Raw genomic sequence first — 15,500 nt, 5'->3', positions numbered from 1 at the left:
CAGCATCCTGGTTTCACAGTAGCCAACCAAAGGACTGCGGGAGACCCACAAGCAGGATTCAAGCACAAGAATTCTCCTGTGTTGTCCAGCAACTGGTATTCAGAAGCATTGCTGTCTTCGATGGTAGAGGCAGAGCAGAGCTAGTAGCCATCTAAGTTGGTGGCCAGTCCTGTGGGAGGGAGTTCCACAGTTTAACTCCTTTATTTTATCTGTCCAACATTCAGCTTCATTGCATGCCCACAAGTTTTAGCACCATGAGAGAGGGAGAAAAACTTGTCTCTCTCCATTTTCTCCATTCCATAATTTGATATACTACTAGCATGTCGCCTCTAACTCGCTTTTACTCTAAGCTAAGACGCGAGTGGCCCTGTGGTCTAAACCACAGAGCCTAGGGCTTGCCGATCAGAAGGTCGGCGGTTCAAATCCCCGCAATGGGGTGAGCTCCTGTTGCTCGGTCCCTGCTCCTGCCCACCTAGCAGATCAAAAGCACGTCAAAGTGCAAGTAGATAAATAGGTACCACTCCAGCGGGAAGGTAAACGGCGTTTCAGTGCACTGCTCTGGTTTGCCAGAAGCGGCTTAGTCATGCTGGCCAGTAAAGCGAGATGAGCACTGCAACCCCAGAGTCTTTCGTGACTGGACCTAATGGTCAGGGGTCCCTTTACCTTTACCTTTACCTTTAAGAAGCCCCAAACACAGCAACCTTCCTTCCAAGGGGAGTCCCTCCATCCCTTTGATATTTCCTTTGCCCTTTTCAGAACCTTGTACAATTCCACAATATCCCTTTTGAGAGGAGGCAACCAGAACTGCACACAGCATTATGCCAAGTGAGGTCACACCATAGATTTGTAAAAACTAAGCCTCCTGTTGTGTATTTTACTCTAGGAGGTCAGAATCGAGTTTACACTTCCAGAGTTAATGCTAAATACATTACTTCTCATAAATGAGGCACCACAGCTGCTAGAGGGCTGTTAAAATTGGTGTCCCGGACTTTTTAGACTCATCTTCCCATATACAGTGGACGCTCGGGTTGTGAATGTGATCTCTGCGGGATGCATGTTTGCAACCTGCAGCATTCGCAACCCACATCTGCGTGTCTGTGCATGCGAGGGTTGCGATTTGGCACTTCTGCACATGTGCAAAGCGCGATTTAGCACTTCTGCGCATGGTGTGACTGCCTAAACCTGGAAGTAACAAGTTCCGGTACTTCTGGGTTTCAACGGTCTGCAACCCAAAAAAACACAACCTGAAGCAGCTCTAACCTGAGATATGACTGTACTACCTAAAACCAAAGGGGCACATTGACACACACACCCCAGGTCTCTTACCCCACTATACCAGGGGTCAGCAAACTTTTTCAGCTGTGGGCCGGTCCACTGTCCCTCAGACCTTGTGGGGGGCCGGACTATATTTTTGGGGGGAAATGAACAAATTCCTATGCCACACAAATAACCCAGAGATGCATTTTAAATAAAAGGACACATTCTACTCATGTAAAAACACACTGATTCCCAGACTGTCCGCGGGCCGGATTTAGAAGCCAATTGGGCCAGATCCAGCCCCCGGGCCTTAGTTTACCTACCCATGCACTATACAAACTTGTTGTTGTTTAGTTGATTAGTTGTGTCCGACTCTTCGTGACCCCATGGACCGGAGTACGCCAGGCACTCCTGTCTTCCACTGCCTCCCACAGTTTGGTCAGACTCATGCTGGTAGCTTCAAGAACACTGTCCAACCATCTCGTCCTCTGTCATCCCCTTCTCCTTGTGCCCTCCATCTTTCCCAACATCAGGGTCTTTTCCAGGGAGTCTTCTCTTCTCCTGAGGTGGCCAAAGTATTGGAGCCTCAGCTTCAGGATCTGTCCTTCCAGTGAGCACTCAGGGCTGATTTCCTTCAGAATGGAGAAGTTTGGTCTTCTTGCAGTCCATGGGACTCTCAAGAGTCTCCTCCAGCACCATAATTCAAAAGCATCAATTCTTCGGCGATCAGTCTTCTTTATGGTCCAGCTCTCACTTCCATGCATCACTACTGGGAAAACCCTAGCTTTGAGTACTGTTTTGTCACCCCTGCTTTTGCCTCTGGCCCCTCTTTGCCAATGGTACATACCCCTGGAAGGCTGGCAATCAGGGAATGCAGTTTTCAGGTTGAAAGAATGCTTCCCCTGCTTCTAGCTCAGGCTTTGCGTCGCAGGGGTTGGGCTAGATGACCCATTGGGTCCCCTTCCAGTTCTGTGTTTCCACATTTCTTCTGCAGCAGGGATAGTCAGCGAGCGGAAAGGTAGGATGCTGTGTTTTATCCTTAATTATTTCTGCTGAGAGATGGAAACAGCTTGCTCCTGGAAAAACAAATTGAATGCTCTATTTGTTCCTAGGAAGCCTGTTTGCCGGAGTCAGTGGGGAGGCGATGAAAGGAGGTTCTCCCCCCCCCCCTCCATCCCTGGCACTTTCCCCAATTTTATTTACTTATTTATTTATTGCATAGCAACCACTGTAAATGCACACGGCTCTCTTTGCAGGCAAGATCTCCATCCAAGTCCTGTCAAGGTAGCAGAGTCCAGAGGCATTTTCCTGTTCCATGAAAGGGGGTGGTTGTATGTGATGGTTTTTTCCAGGGAGGATTTAGCTGACTTTTAGCTAGAACCACTTTCAGCCTTGAGCTCGTGGGGGTGAGGATTCTGAGAGGTGGGTCCGTCTCTTCAGATGAAAACATGCTACACATGCTGACTTCTCAGGAGAAGAGGCCACAACTCAGTGGCTTAGAGCAGTGTTCCCCAACCTTGGGCCTCCAGCTGTTTTTGGACTACAATTCCCATCATCCTTGACCACTGGTCTTGCTAGCGAGGGATGGTGGGAGTTGTAGTCCAAAAACAGCTGGAGGCCCAAGGTTGGGGAACACTGGCTTAGAGGACCTGCTTTCCATGCAGAAAGTCCCAGGTTCAACCCAGTCCCAGGTTTCATCTCCAGATAGGATGGGGAGCTACCTACTCAATGAAACCCTGCAGGGCCTCTGCCTGTCAATGTAGACAATACTGAGCTGGAAGAACCAAGGATCTGACTCAGTAGAAAGTTGCTTCTGAATAAATATTATTATGAAAAAAGAAAAGAAAGTCGTTTCAGATGTTCCTACAGCGAACACCTGGACATCCTTGGAGCTCTCCGAGGTCCTGAAGAGTCAGACCCTACTATCAGGTGGTAAAGTCAGCACAAATAAAGTGAGCTCAGGATTTAGGTCATTATATGCAACTTGAAGATTGGGAAAAGATGTGGAAGCTGAACCTAAAATTTACAGATTGTATCTTATTGAAAGAGAATTATATGAAAATGATGCATAGATGGTATATAACACCAGAGAAAGTAGTCAAAATGTATAAAAAGGGATCAAAAAGTTGTTGGAAATGTAAAGAAAAAGATTGGGCATTCTATCATATGTGGTGGGAATGCAAAAAGATTAGAAATTATTGGGAAATGATATATAATGAATTTTAAAAAAAAAGGTTTAAAAAGACCTTTGTTAAGAAACCAGTAGCATTGTGAATGCTTCCCATTCACAACATATATGAAGAGGCAACAGAAAGGAATGGACTCATTGGCAGGGTTTGAGTAAACAATCACAACTGTATACAACAAAAAAATAAGACTATATGTATTGAGAAAATTTTGGGGAAATAATACACAGGCTGAATAATATGGAAATAAAACAAAATGGGAGTATGGGGGAAGTCCAGGGAGGAGGGTCGAAATATGGAAAATTGTTAAAGATATATTGTTAGAAGTATACATGAAAAAAATCAATAAAAATAATTTTTAAATAAAGACCCTACTATCAGGGATTGCATAAACCAGTTGGACACACCCTGATCATAGCATACTAGAATTACAGAGCTGGAAGGCACCTCAGAGGTCTTCTAGTCTGAGCCCCTGCAATGCAGGAATCACAGCTGAATAATCCCTGACTGATGGCCCTCTTGGAAAAACGTCCCCCCCCCCCCGGGAAGGCTGCCAACTTCCCAAGTCTTTGGAGCGTCTCTCCGGTGGTCCTCCCTGGCTGTAAATCTCCCTCAGTCCAGAGAGACTGGTAATAAGCGACCCTTCTCTCCTGAAAAGAGCATGCCAGTCTTCTGGTATATCTTAGCAGAAGAAAGACTCAATCGTAGTTCTAAACTACTTTATTTACAGTCTTGTATACAGAGACTCCAAGGAACACGGGTGGCGCTGTGGGTTAAACCACAGAGCCTAGGACTTGCTGATCAGAAGGTTGGCGGTTCTAATCACCGCGACGGGGTGAGCTCCCGTTGCTCAGTCCCTGCTCTTGCCCACCTAGCAGTTCGAAAGCACGTCAAAGTGCAAGTCGATAAATAGGTACTGCTCCGGCAGGAAGGTAAATGGCGTTTGCGTGCGCTGCTCTGGTTTGCCAGAAGCGGCTTAGTCATGCTGGCCACATGACCCGGAAGTTGTACGCCGGCTCCCTCGGCCAATAAAGCGAGATGAGAGCCGCAACCCCAGAGTTGGTCACGACTGGACCTAATGGTCAGGGGTCCCTTTACCTTTATACAGATACTCTGTGCTCTCTGAACACCAGTACAGAACTGTAACACACACAGAAGTGAAACTAACTTCCAGTTGTACTCAGTAGGAAGAGGTAATACAGACTTCCCTTCTCATGCTCTCTCAGACATTCACATACACAAATCATACTACCACTCACTGGAGCAGCTAACAGGCCCATCCAAGCACCGTTAGAACACCTCTCATGAAGGTTGATCAGTCCTTCATGCAAGTGAGCAAGAAGCATGTTCAGAGCTCAAGGGCACATTTCCAGCTAGGTAAAAACAGGCAAGGAGGGTGCACAGCAGGGGCAGGAGGGGGTGTGGCTGAGCAAAGTCCTGGGGGCCAAATGGAGAGGCCTGGAGGACTCCATTTGACCACCAGGCCTGCAGTTCCTCATCCCTGGTCTAGAGGACCACGTCATATGCCCAGCTCTCCAGCTTCAGGAGTCAGCCCTGGCAGAGCAGGCTTCCACATCGCCTTAAAACGTCTTGGTAATTGCCCGTGATAGGAAAGATAGTTGGACGGGAGCCTGTGTTGTCTAAAACTGTTTGCTTAAGGATGATCTATTTCCTGAAAGTCGCTTGGTTGTTCAAGCAGATGTTAAGGACACGGAATGGGAAACTGATCATATGGCGCACTGTTCTGCTCCATGACGGGCAATTTGGATGGGGAGGGTGCAAGGTTTTGTTTTGGTTTTTTTTACTTACAGAAAACTCCTAAAACAGCAGCAAATCCTACCCTAAGATCCCAGATTAATTATCTTGCATACAAGACATACATTTAAAGCACATTTAAAGGAGATTTTCACTCCACCCCCCCCCAAAGTAACTGTACTTTGTTAACAGTGTTCAGGATTGCAGCTTTCTGGGGAGTAAACTATAGCTTCCAGGATTCTTTGGGGGGTATGCCTTAAATATGGATAGTGTGTACACATCATCATCATTGGATCACACTTCAAAACGACCTTGACAGATTAGAGAACTGGGCAAAAACAAACAAGATGAATTTTAACAGGGAGAAATGTAAAGTACTGCACTTGGGCAAAAAAAATGAGAGGCACAAATACAAGATGGGGGACACCTGGCTTGAGAGCAGTACATGTGAAAAGGATCTAGGAGTCTTGGTTGACCACAAACTTGACATGAGCCAACAGTGTGACGTGGCAGCTAAAAAAGCCAATGCAATTCTGGGCTGCATCAATAGGAGTATAGCATCTAGATCAAGGGAAGTAATAGTGCCACTGTATTCTGTTCTGGTCAGACCTCACCTGGAGTACTGTGTCCAGTTCTGGGCACCACAATTCAAGAAGGACACTGACCAACTGCAACGTGTCCAGAGGAGGGCAACCAAAATAGTCAAAGGCCTGGAAACGATGCCTTATGAGGAACGGCTAAGGGAGCTGGGCATGTTTAGCCTGGAGAAGAGGAGGTTAAGGGGTGATATGATAGCCATGTTCAAATATATAAAAGGATGTCACATAGAGGAGGGAGAAAGGTTGTTTTCTGCTGCTCCAGAGAAGCGGACACGGAGCAATGGATTCAAACTACAAGAAAGAAGATTCCACCTAAACATTAGGAAGAACTTCCTGACAGTAAGAGCTGTTCGACAGTGGAATTTGCTGCCAAGGAGTGTGGTGGAGTCTCCTTTTTTGGAGGTCTTTAAGCAGAGGCTTGACAACCATATGTCAGGAGTGCTCTGGTGGTGTTTCCTGCTTGGCAGGGGGTTGGACTCGATGGCCCTTGTGGTCTCTCCCAACTCTATGATTCTATGATCATCATTAATTCAACTTATAAACCGCCCTATACCCGGAGGTCTCAGAGCGGTTCACAACAAGTCCACAACATATAAAATCAAACCAAAAGCAGTAACCCAATAACTGCCCCCCCCCCAATAAATCCACATTCTAAAATGGTGTTGGATGTCAATAAGATCAACCAAAGGCCTGGTTAAAAAGGAATATTTTTGCCTGGCGCCTAAAGGTGTATAATGAAGACACCAGGCAAACTTCCCTGGGGAGAGCATTCCACAGATGGGGAGCCACTGCAGAGAAGGCCCCGTTCTCGTGTTGCCACCCTCCAGACCTCTCGAGGATGAGGCACATAAAGGAGGGCCTCAGAAGATGATCTCAGGGACCGGGTAGGTTCATATGGAAAGAGATCTGCTGGGTCAGACCTATGGCCCATCTAGTCCAGCCTCTTGTTATCACAGTGGCCAACCAAATTCCTGTGAGAAACTAGCAAGCAGGATTCGGGCAGAAGAGCAACTCTCCCTGTCTGTGGTTTCCGGCAACTGGTATTCAGAAGCATTACTGCTAGCCAGAGATAGCTGCCTTCTCCATGAATTTCTCTAATCCTCTTTTAAAGCCATCCCAGTTAGTCACCATCACTGCCTCCTTTGGAAGTGAGTTCCATCGTTTAACTACGCACTGCATCAAGATGCCCTTTCTTTTCTCAGTCCACCATTCAGCTTCAAAGGATGCCCACATTCTAGCATTATGAGAGAGGTGGGGATGGGACCGTTGGTTCTCCATTTTCTCCATGCCAGGCACAATGTTATAAACTTCTACCATGTTATATAATAATAATAATAATAATAATTTATTATTTGTACCCCGCCCATCTGGCTGGGTTTCCCCAGCCACTCTGGGCGGCTTTCATAGAAACCAAAAAACACTAAAATATTATACATTAAAAACTTCCCTGAACAGGGCTGCCTTAAGATGTCTTCTAAATGTCAGGTAGTTGTTTATCGTTTTGACATCTGATGGGAGGGCGTTCCACAGGGCGGGCGCCACTACCGAAAAGGCCCTCTGCCTGGTTCCCTGTAGCTTCGCTTCTCGCAATGAGGGAACCGCCAGAAGGCCCTCGGCGCTGGACCTCAGTGTCCGGGCAGAACGATGGGGGTGGAGACGCTCCTTCAGGTATACTGGGCCGAAGCCGTTTAGGGCTTTAAAGGTCAACACCAGCACTTTGAATTGTGCTCGGAAACGTACTGGGAGCCAATGTAGGTCTTTCAAGACCGGTGTTATGTGGTCTCGGTGGCCGCCCCCAGTCACCAGTCTAGCTGCCGCATTCTGGATTAGCTGTAGTTTCCGAGTCACCTTCAAAGGTAGCCCCACATAGAGCGCATTGCAGTAGTCCAAGCGGGAGATAACTAGAGCATGCACCACTCTGGCGAGACAGTCCGCGGGCAGGTAGGATCTCAGCCTGCGTACCAGGTGGAGTTGGTAGACAGCTGCCCTGGATACAGAATTGACCTGTGCCTCCATGGACAGCTGTGAGTCCAAAATGACTCCCAGGCTACGCACCTGGTCCTTCAGGGGCACAGTTACCCTATTCAGGACCAGGGAGTCCTCCACACCAGCCCGCCCCCTGTCCCCCAAAAACAGTACTTCTGTCTTTTCAGGATTCAACTTCAATCCATTAGCTGCCTCTTACCTGCCTATTCTCCAGACTAGAAAGTCCCAAACGCTGCAATGTTTCTTCATGGGAGAGACACATTGTGGACTCTCCTTCCTTGGAGGTTTTTAAGCAGAGATTGGAAGGCCATTTGTCATGGATGCTTTAGCTGAGAATTCTGCATTGCAGGGGGCTGGACCTCGGGGGTCCCTTCCAAATCTACACAGGGTCACCCAAGGCAGAAAGGTCAAAGGGGAGGAGCTAGACAAAGAATGATCCAAGAAGTCCTCAGTGGCAGAGCAGGCGGAAGATAACAAACAGTATGTTACCACGGCTGTGAAGGCGGATGAAGGCAGCAGCAGATAAAAATCTACAGGTCGTCGTGATGCCATTGGAATGGAGCAGGGGTCGGCAGCCTAAGACCCATGGGCCACAAGCAGCCCACAGGGGTCGTTTAAGTGGTCCACAAGCTGCCCTCTGAACTCAGCTGCCTGCTCAGTGAGTTCCCACTCGCTGTGCTAAACTGACACAGTGTGGCACGGGGACTCACTTTCATGGCACCAAAAATCGCGTCTGAGCAGGCGCCGAAAATCATGGGTGGGCACGCAATCCAGCCCACGGAGGGATCTCTGCTGGAGTGAAGCGGCTCAGGCGAGGTAAACCTTGCTGACCCCTGGAATAGAGCCTTACTGCGAAGACTGTGCGTTGGTAAGCGTGCACTGATCTACACACACAAAACAAATTCAAGCACAGGCGTTTTCCAAAAACCCATCCCAAACCCAAAACCGTGTTTATGGAAGACAATCTTACTCGGCTATGAGTGATCAGCAAAGAAGAAGAAGACAATTCTGTGATCCTATGATCATGTGTTTTATGATCCTGACCCTCGTCCTTATTTTCTTTTTTTAAAAATCTTTTTTATTAAGTTTCCCATTTTAACAATCCAATGAAATCAATAGTTGCTATGAAGTGGTTTTCCTTCTCTATGTTGGAGATTTCATCTGATACATGGTTTGGGGATAGGGTTTTTGGTCTTTTAGCCAGCTGGTTTGGGGCCTTGTCTGCCTCTAGTTGAAGCATTTTATAGTTCTCGTCCGTCATAGACATTGTCGGCTTTATTTTTATCTTATCAGTCTTGATTGTTTCGATGAGAAGGGTGGGAGTACCGGACACTTCGAATAGGCGAGTCACCTGCAATCCAATCCTTTGTAGCTTGTCTTTATTGTCTGAAACTAGTTTGGTTGTGTGCCAGTCTCTGAATGTTACCACAACTCTGTTTAGGTCCTTGTCTGATGGCAGAAATTTAGCATTAATGATGTTTTCTGCTGGGACGAATCCTCTAATCCAATCAAATCACATTGAATGTTCCAAATTATACAAATACACATCAAATAGTCCAAATATTCTGCCTAAATCATAATTTTTTTGTTGGGACTTCCCATGCTTGAAGTTCGGGGAGAGGGCTCTGATCATCTCATATCTCTGCTGCCTTGAATAGTCTTTCCAATAGTTCCTTTAAATCTTCCTGTTGTTAACCTTCCCTCATCCTTATTTCTCTCTCTCTCTCTCTCTCTCTCTCTCTCTCTCTCTCTCTCTCTCTCACACACACACACACACACACACACACACACACCCCTGACACACTGGACGTCAGAAGGGTCCAACAGGATCAGATAAACAGTTCATCTACTCCAATGTCTTGTTCCTCACAGCGCCCAACAGCTTCAGTCTAGTAGCCCTCCAGCATCAGATTGTGTTACCCGTTTTGTCTTTTTGCCCCAGCTGAGGTGCTGAGTCGCCGCACAGCGTCTCAAAGCGCTTGGCTGTACACTCCGTCCTGTTTTGCAGCAACAGGAGGGGGGCAGAGGCCAGGAGATGCACAGGACACAATTTAAACAACCTGAGTGATGAAACCGCTGCGAGTTGTCGTTCTTGCTTCCCCTTGTGTGTCCCAGCAGCTATTACACATTCTTTCAGCATCGGTGGGATTGGGCCATGAGTGGGATATCAAGTTTATTACAGCTATTTCCAGTCTGTAATTGGTTTTGTAGAACATGGAGAGGGATAGAGGGGGGGGGCAGCAGTTTAGAGGGCGGCTGCGGAGAGTTTGCTTGTGGGGGTGGGGAGATGAGTTTTGATCTGTTTTGCTTGTGTCGGGCAAGCGAAAATCGCCATCCCATTTCCGAGCTGTGCTGAGACGGGTCAGGGAAGACTGGCTGTGATTTGTTTCTCCCAGCGGCGAATGGAACGCTAGAAAGGAGAAAGAGGCAATGGAATCTGAACACACACATTCCTTGAGACTGACCTGTGTTTGTCTGACAAAAGCTGGGATGTTGGAGAATTCTGGCGAAAATGAAAATGAGATGGGAAAGCCTTGATCTTATTCGTCCCATGTCTGGAATGGAAATCAGCATAGCAGATATGATCAGTATTCCCTGCTTCCAGTCTGAAAATGATACTTAATTAAGAATATAAGGAGAGCATGCTGGTTCAAGCCACTGGCCTATCCGGTCTGGCATAATAATAATAATAATAATAATAATAATCCCATTATGGGACGGCTGAGTATTCCTGCATTGCAGGGAGTTGGACTAGACGTTTCCCAGTACGTTTCCGAGCACAATTCAAAGTGTTGGTGCTGACCTTTAAAGCCCTAAACGGCCTCGGTCCAATGTACCTGAAGGAGCGTCTCCACCCCCATCGTTCTGCCCAGACACTGAGGTCCAGCACTGAGGGCCTTCTGGCAGTTCCCTCACTGTGAGAAGCCAAGTTACAGAGAACCAGGCAGAGGGCCTTCCCATTAGTGGCACCTGCCCTGTGGAACGCCCTCCCACCAGATGTCAAAGAGAACAACAACTACCAGACTTTTAGAAGACATCTGAAGGCAGCCCTGTTTAGGGAAGCTTTTAATGTTTGATGTATCACAGTATTTTAATATTTTTTTGGAAGCCGCCCAGAGTGGCTGGGGAAACCCAGCCAGTTGGGCGGGGTATAAATAATATATTATTATTATTATTATTATTATTATTATTATTATTATTATTATTATTATTATCCTTAGGCTCCCTTTCAACTCTGATTCTATAAACATAAGTATAGGTGTAGATATAGATACAGATATAAACTATTGTGCCCTTGGAAACAGAGCAGGAAGCTGAAACTTTGTCTAGAAAACGTCTGAGAATTTAAGATTTGTCTTCTGTGATCCTTTTGGGTGCCCTCCTGTTATTCTCTCTGTGGATCTGTTGTGCCTCTTTACTTCCCAGAACTTGAGTTTTTTCCATGCGCCGTTCCATGCCAAAGGCCATAGTTGCAGACACCTGTTTGTTTGTTTTTGCACCGTCGAAAGGGACCCATCACATTTGAAGGGCCTAGCCAGAAGACGGGTAGATAATTTGAGCTGGCGTGAAATCTGTTTTCATGTTTGCCACTTCTCTCAGGTGGGTGCTGCCAATTAAAGGATTTTCGGCGGTGTTCGGGGAAAGAAATGTCCTCCGCACACCATCCCCCCACTCCAGCTTTATATTTTTTGATCAAGACGTCAGTTTCATGGCTAGCATATGTCAATTGCGACACCAAGCCAGGAGCTGACAACTATCAAAACTGACAAAACCCCTCCATCCCCATCCTTCATTCCCGAGAACCAAGAGAGGATCTGTCCATCAGCTCACATTGGACGTCATACTGAAATTGTAGGTAGGATGGATAAATCTGTCCCGCCTCCTCTTCCTTCTAAAAAAAGAGAGAGAGAAGGGTGTTTTTGTTGTATAAACGCAGCAAGTGAGTGTTTGCAAATTTGCAAGAGGATGCCCCTGTAAATTGGGATAGTTGCAGCCCGTTGTGGATTTGACCTCAGGTGAAGTTTTCCCATCCCCTGAAAGCTCCCAAATTCTGACCATTTAGCCCATGGGTTGGCAAACTAAGGCCCGGGGGCCAGATCCGGCCCAATCGCCTTCTAAATCTGGCCCAGGGACAGTCCCGGAATCAGCGTGTTTTTACATGAGTAGAATGTGCCCTTTTATTTAAAATGCATCTCAGGGTTATTTGTGGGGCACAGGAATTCATTCATTTTTTTCCCTTCAAAATATAGTCCGGCCCCTCACAAGGTCTGAAGGACAGTGGACTGGCCCCCTGCTGAAAAAGTTTGCTGACCCCTGATTTAGTCTGTAATGAGAGCTGAGCTGAAAGAAGAGCAGTGATTGCAAAAACAAATTAACCCACCCCCTCCCTGCAAACATGGGCAAAAGGATAAAAAAATTGGCAATATGGCCACCCATGCCGAGTGAGGGCAGGAAGCTTTGCCCTTTCTCTGAATATGCTTCATGGTGTTGCCTCCCAACCTGACGTGATTGGCTCAATGGCACCAGCACCCAATTTGCAGGATCCCTGATTGGCTTAGCTCACACAGGAGAAGAGAAAGGGGGGGTAATGTTACTGCATTAGCAGATGGTCAAAGCGCTGCAATATAAGGTAAAGGTAAAGGGACCCCTGACCATTAGGTCCAGTCGCGGACGACTCTGGGGTTGCGGCGCTCATCTCGCTTTATTAGCCAAGGGAGCCGGCGTACAGCTTCCGGGTCATGTGGCCAGCAAGACTAAGCTGCTTCTGGCGAACCAGAGCAGCGCACGGAAATGACTTTTACCTTCCCGCTGGAGCGGTACCTATTTATCTACTTGCACTTTGACATGCTTTCGAACTGCTAGGTTGGCAGGAGTAGGGACCGAGTAACAGGAGCTCACCCCGTTGCGGGGATTCGAACCGCCAACCTTCTGATCAGCAAGTCCTAGGCTCTGTGGTTTAACCCACAGCGCCACCTGCAGGCCTAATTCCTCTTCAAAAGAACGAATGTTCCCTGCTCCTCTTGGGAGGTACAGTCCAGGATCCAGTTCTCACAGAGGCCAACCAGATGCCCCAAAGGGAAAACCACAAGCAGGATCCAAGCACAAGAGCCCTCTCCTCTCTTGGGGTTCCCAGAAATTGGTATTCAGAAGCATTACTGCATCCAGCTGTGGAGGCAGATCAGAGCCATCGTAGCTTGTAGCCATCAATAGCCTTAAACCATGGGCAGGCAAACTAAGGCCCGGGGGCCAGATCCGGCCCAATCGCCTTCTAAATCCGGCCTGCGGATGGTCCGGGAATCAGCATGTTTCTACATGAGTAGAATGTGTGCTTTTATTTAAAATGAATCTCTGGGTTATTTGTGGGGTATAGGAATTTGTTCATTTCTCCCCCCAAAATATAGTCTGGCCCCCCACAATGTCTGAGGGACAGTGGACCGGCCCACAGCTGAAAAAGTTTGCTGACCCTGCTAAACCGTCCGTGAATTAGTCAAAACCTGGTGTAGACATTCCCAAGCTGGTTGGATCAATGATGTGGTTTGCATCTGGCACAGCTTCCTATGTTCATTTGGGAGAAATGATCCTTAGCGGTTTCCCCAGTTTGGGCTTGGGGAACTTGGAAGGCCATTTATAAGAACATAAAAAGCTCCCAATTGGATAAAGCCAAGGGCGCATCTAGCTGAGCATCCTGTTCTCACAGTGGCCACCTAGATACCTGTGGGGAGCCTGTGAACAGGATTTGAGCACAAACGCACTGTCTCCCTTTGGGGCTTCCAGCAACTGGTATTCAGGAGCATTGCTGCCTCTGACAAGGGAGGCAGAGCACATGTGGGATGTAAACACAGGAGCAGTCAATGACAACATTCCTAGAGTGTACATGTTAGAACATGGGGAGGGATGTCTGTCCAGAAAGCAGGTAAACTTCCTGGGGACGGACTTCCTCCGCATGTGACCAGAGGTGGGTGTGGCCTCACCTGTGCAGGTAATGACAAAAGCACAGGGCAGGCAGCCACTCTCTCTCTCTGCCATCTTCCTTCGATGAGGAAACATCTAAGGATGCTCTCTTGGCTCCCAGCCAAGAGAGGAGATAAGGTCTATCTTGCTACAAGATAGATTCTGAATGTATGTAACCTTTTTAAGCTGTCTGCCTTCTGGGATCATATTGTGAACAGAATGTGAGTAAACTCTTTTATACTTTTATAAAGACTGTGTTGTGTCTTGTATTTTAAGAGGGAACAAAAGGGGAAATTACCAGAGTAACTATTATAGAGTTTCTAGCGAACCTGTGCACACGTTACCGTTGCGAACTTAAAGGGGAATGTCTATAAACTCTGCTGATATTTTGGGAACTTGTTAACACAAGTTGGATAAGGATATAATTAGTCAATATATCCTCTCCTGCACCCCAGAACATTCCCACAGCACAGACATTGCAACGGGCAGCCATTGGTAGCTTCATCCTCCATGAAGTTGCCCCATCCTCTTTTAAAGCCCCCCAAGTCAATGCTCATCACTGTCTCCTGTGGGAGGGAGTTCCAGAGTTCAACTATTCACTGCATAATGAAGGACTTTCTTTTATCTCTCCTGAATCTTCCAACATAGCTCAGTTGTTTAGAGCATGGTGCTGGTTGCGTGGTAAGTTCCCGTCTCCAGTGGAAATAATGACACATGACACAATTATTAAGGTTAATGGGCTAAATAAGGCCACAACTTTATTGGTTACAGGTGATGAGCGGTATTGGCTTAGGCATTGGTCCTAACCGAGTACATCCGACTTCAGCTCATCTGCTTGAAGTCCGAGAAGGGTTAACCACCAGTAGGGGGAGTCCTGCTGATGCACATCAACTAGGAAGTCCCATGGGGCCACCGATTGGGGGTGTGCCTTAGGCCCCCACCTCCCTAGGCTTCAGACAGGGCCACGCCTCCCGGAATCCTTTATCGGACTACCCCGCAATATGCGGGGCAGGTGATGGCGCTACCTCCCCTCTTCCATCTACAGAGCAACACCAATAACTAACCGCCAATACCCAGAAAGTTGTGGTGATTTGCTACGAGGTAGGCGAAAACCAAGTGGCTGGTGCCAATTTGCCAAGTGGAAAAATTCCTACCAGGCCCCTCAACAGTGACCAACCAAGGTCCATAGCACAGTCAAAGGACGAAAACCTTATAGGGTGGGAGGGTGGGAAACAGGAACAGCTGATAGGTGGGAAAAGAGGGAGATCTCCGGCCGCATCCTGCCTTTATAGGGCAGCCCACGGCCCCTGGGCCTGCCAGGGGGTGACGCAGCTGGGAATCCCCCCAATCGTGCGAGGGCTAGCCTCCACCCACCGCACGCGTGGAGGGGCCGTGAAGCCCGCAACCCCACCTCCTCCGAAGGGCAGAAGTGGCTTAACGCCAAGGTTGCAGGTTCGATCCCTGTATGGGACAGCTGCATATTCCTGCATTGCAGGGGGTTGGACTAGATGACCCACAGGGTCCCTCCCAACTCCACAATGCTATGACCATTCAAAACCCAACATGGTTAATCTTGGGGGCCACTTTGCTTTGTCCTCCCCATTGGTTTCTGATCTAAAGCCCCCATTTATTTGATATTTTCCCAGGCTTCTTGGAAGAGTTTTCAAATAAGGAAATCAAAAACAACAATTAATAATATACATGAGGATGTTAAAGAGCTGTTGATATGGTCTGTGTCCTTGAAAACGTCCACCAGGCATCCCTA

The 15,500-nt window shown here is 47.6% G+C and overlaps 1 protein-coding gene across 2 annotated transcripts in view; it reads left to right on the top strand.

Annotated features, from left to right (window-relative positions):
- The window catches only part of IGSF21 (immunoglobin superfamily member 21), a 237,880-nt gene that overhangs the window by 115,594 nt on the left and 106,786 nt on the right, over positions 1 to 15,500 (top strand). The window contains exon 1 of one of the 2 annotated variants that reach the window (XM_083512700.1): positions 9,505 to 9,861. The exons of the other annotated variant lie outside the window; for it this stretch is intronic. The gene's annotated coding sequence lies outside the window, so the exon portion shown is untranslated. Of the gene's footprint in view, positions 1 to 9,504; positions 9,862 to 15,500 lie in introns of those variants that run through there. 2 annotated transcript variants of the gene reach the window in all.

Source organism: Podarcis liolepis, assembly GCF_965112155.1.
Source record: "Podarcis liolepis genome assembly, chromosome: 7".
Classification (NCBI taxonomy): domain Eukaryota; kingdom Metazoa; phylum Chordata; class Lepidosauria; order Squamata; family Lacertidae; genus Podarcis; species Podarcis liolepis.
The sequence above is the reverse complement of the archived record's forward strand: the minus strand, read 5'-3'. Positions and strand labels throughout refer to the sequence as shown.